Source organism: Cnephaeus nilssonii (genome assembly GCF_951640355.1).
Source record: "Cnephaeus nilssonii genome assembly, chromosome: 3".
NCBI classification, from domain to species: Eukaryota; Metazoa; Chordata; class Mammalia; order Chiroptera; family Vespertilionidae; genus Cnephaeus; species Cnephaeus nilssonii.
The window spans coordinates 89,917,538-89,921,736 of record NC_137074.1 but is presented as its reverse complement, the minus strand read 5'-3'; positions in this window follow the sequence as shown (position 1 = coordinate 89,921,736).

The following is a 4,199-nucleotide window of genomic DNA, read 5'->3' as shown; positions in this document are numbered from 1 at the left end:
TTACTCCTTCTAGATGAAGGTGTAATTTCTTCATGGAGCATGTATCCAAGATGTAGCAGAAGGATTCTTATGACTAACCTAAATCTTTCTGTATCTATAAGAATGTATGTCTTGTTAAAATAAAATATAGAATAAATATCTCATTGATTTGGATATATAAATAGAAAGCAGAAATGCTAATTCTGTTGGCAGTTTTTATGGTCTTTCAGTCTAAGCTGTGAAAAATAAGTAGGGATATGAAAAATTGCTCAAACACAGGATTGATCCATTATTCTATCAGATTTACAAAAGACAAAATTTTAAGAATTCAAGATGGCAAAACCAAAGCATTACACCAAGCATATAGGGCCTGTCTAAGCTTGTGCCTGTGCAACTGCAGATGACACACACCCATGACACTCACTCAAATGACCATCACAACCAATCCATCAGCAAATTTTGTTGGTTCTAACTTCAAAATATACACAGAATCTGAGTCCTTCTCACTACTCCACTGAGATCACAGTGGTTCAGACCATCATAATCTTTGACCTGAATTATCCCTCTAGCTAACTAGTTGGACTCCATAATTACAGCCCTGTCTCCTCACACTTTCTGTCTTGTATGTTCTATCTCAGGACAACTATGAGAGTGTTCTTTTAAAAATTGAAAACAAATTATATAATCTTTCTCCTCAAAAGTTTTGAATGGTTTGTCATCTCACTGAGAGTAAAATCTAATCCTTACTGTAGCCCAGCAGGCTCTATATGTTTTTTCCTCAACCCCATATTCTCAGTGACCATCTCTTCTATTGTTTCTGCACTACAATTATGCTCAGGTTCTACAAAGCTACCATCTTTCCTGTTCTTTAAGCATGCTGAGCATGCTCAGAGCATTTGTTCCTGCAATTCAGGTTGATATGCCTTCCTCAAAATAACTTCATGATTTACCTACTCAACGTCTTTAAAAGCTTGATCAAACATCACCTGCTCAGTGAGGCTTTCTCTAATCTGTTTAAAATTGTAAAAACCCCACTTCCAGATTTCATTTACCTTCTTCATATATCTCCAAAATATTTACCACTTTCTAACATCCAATATATTTTACATATTTTTATTATAACAACTAGAGGCCTGATGCATGAAATTCGTGCAAGGAGCTTAGCCCTCGCAGCCCTGGCTGCCTCGGCCAGCCCTCATAGCCCCAGCTTCATCCAGAAGGTAATCCAGACAGTGGTTATGCTGTTCAGTTTAATTAGCATATTAGCTCTTTATTATATAGGATCATATAAACACTATGTGGAATGCAATTTTTGTCTATTTGGATAATTGTTATATCTTTTGTACCTAGAATGTGACTAGTATTTCAGACATTTACTGAATATTTACTAAATTCTATTAATGGATATATTTCTGAGTGCTTTGACCAAACATAATTGTAGTGTGTGTGTGTGTGTGTGTGTGTGTGTGTGTGTGTGTGTGTAATAGGACCTGAGTTTACCTGCTTAAATATGGGAGCTCAACCTGGCCAGGTGGCTCAGTTGGTTGAAGCATTGTCCCATACACCAAAGGGTCATGGGTTTGATTCCCTGTCAAGGCACATACCTTGCTTGTGAGTATGATCTCAGTGAGGATGCTTGTGGCAGGCAACCAATGGATATTTCTCTCTCACATCAATGTTTCTCTCTCTTTTGCCTCCCCTCTCTCTCTAAAATAAATAAACATATCCTCAGGTGAGGATTAAAATAAAAAGTAGCCTTAGCCAGTTTGGCTCAGTGGATAGTGTCAGCCTGCGGACTGAAGTGTCCCGGGTTCTACTTGGGTCAAGGGCACATGACTGAGTTGCGGACTCAATCCCTAGTAGGGAGCGTGCAAGAGGCAGCCAATCAATGATTCTCTCTCATCATTGATATTTCTATCTCTCTGTCCCTCTCCCTTCCTCTCTAAAATTAATAAAAATATATTTTAAAATACATTAAAAAATAAATAAATATGGCAGCTTATAATTCAGGGTATGCTTAGAAAGCACATAAACATTGTATAAGCTGAGAATAACTTCTCCAATCAATATGGACCATGGACTTCTTTCTAATTGTATCCAGTCATATTCTCTCTAAAATAAATATCATTACAACTCACAAGCAAAATCAATCATTCAGGACAGAATTTCTACATTCAAAACTGTAAAAGGGCTATCTTAATGATCTATTCCATCCTTGTACATACAGTATATTTGCATTTATTCACTTTTAAAATTTACTATATAACATGTCACCATCCATTTTATGTGCAAATTTCTCTCCTCCATAATGATAAAGAAAGCAGTTTAGTAAATATTACCTCTAAAATCAATGGCAGGCTGTTACATTTGTCAATTTGATGTACAATAATCTCCCCTTATCTGTGGGAGATATATTAAGACCCCAGTGAATGCCTGAAACTACAAATGGACCAAATCATATACATACACATTATGCTTTTTTCTATGCATATATCCATACCTATAATCAAGTTTAATTTATAAATTAGACAAAGTAAGAAATTAAGGATAATAATAAAATAGAACAATTATTAGGGCATACTATAATAAAAGTATGAATGTGGTCTCTCAGCAAACTAGTATAATTTTTTTCCTTATTCACAATTTCATGGATAAAGTATTTGTTCTTACACGGATTTTTAGCAATGTCACCATATGACCTTTTTTCTTTCCTTATAAGGTCAATAACTTTTGCCTTTTCACTTAAAGGAAGCATTGTATGGAATTTCTTTAGCATGTCCAAATTACCAGTATCACTACTCTTGTGCTTTGGGACAATTATTAGGTAAAACAAGAGTTACTTGAGAATAAGCATTGAAAAATGGCAAGAGCTACCAGATAACAAAGATGGCGGCTGAGCAACTATTTAAAAATATAATCAATGATAACAAGAATAAACCATTTTATTAAAACATAAATCAGAATTACAAAATCTCAGAAATAAGATGGAGAACACATGAAGGAATCATATATTTTTAAAATTTGATATGAAGACAAGTTAAAAGAAATGCAAGAGTGAATAATCATTTTATATATGTATGTGTATATATAATACCTTAAGAAGAGATATGAAATACCATATATATGTTACCTTAAGAAAAAATATGTATCATACCATAATTAGTATTACTATATATCTATATTATTACTATATATTAACATTTCTGTATATATATATATTACTATATATTTGGTATTATGTATATCTTAAGAAAAATGTTAGATAAAAATGAGGAACAAATATAAATTAAAGTGGAATGTGTTGTTTCTTGCCTTTAGTCTTCCCTTATTTTCCCTCTCATTTTTTCTCCTGAATGATGTTGGATACTGTATTGCTGTTAAATCCCACCTAGTGTTTATATCTTGTTTTCTAAAAAAGAATTTTACACTTTAAAATGTTAGGACTGTAAAACTGTCAAAAGAATCTAAAACTAGCTTGAAGTGGCTTACAGTTGCCAAATCTTGGAAAATTTAAGAATTAAAATAAATAATGTTAGAAATGCATTGTAATCTATTAAATGAACTAGAAATTCATGAGTGCATACTCCTGTAAAGAAATAAATGAATATATAAATGAGAAAACACTACTTTGAACTAGAATGAATTTATAAATAAATGCAGAATAGAGGAATAGAATTTAGAAATAACCATTTTTAATCATCAGAACAATAATGAATTCATGCAAAAATCTTTAATCCTATATAACAAAAGGCTAATATGCAAATAGACCAAACGGCGGGACAACCGGAACAACTGAACAACCAAACAACTGAACAACAGGTCGCTTTGATGTTCGCTGACCACCAGGGGTCATGTGTGGAACATGATGACATTGGCCACGGTGGGATGGAGCAGCTGAGCGGGGGCTCCAGAACAAGGCAGGGCACCGGTAGCTGTCATCAGGGCAAGCCTCTGGTGGTTAAGGAAAATTCTTTGCTCCTGCGCTCCGTGGTACAGCCTGGTGCTTGCACCTGCTGCCTGTGCTGGCCCTGCTCGCATCCGCAGCCAGTGCCAGAGCCACTGCTCACACCCACTGCCAGTGCCCATCACCAGTCCCAATCACTTGGTGCCATCAGAGGATGTGAGTGGCGGCTGCCGGCCCTGCTTGCCCCTGAGGGCTTCTCCATGTTCCCCTGCTCCTGAGGGGCAATCGGGGCAGCAGCTGCTGCTCATACCTGCTG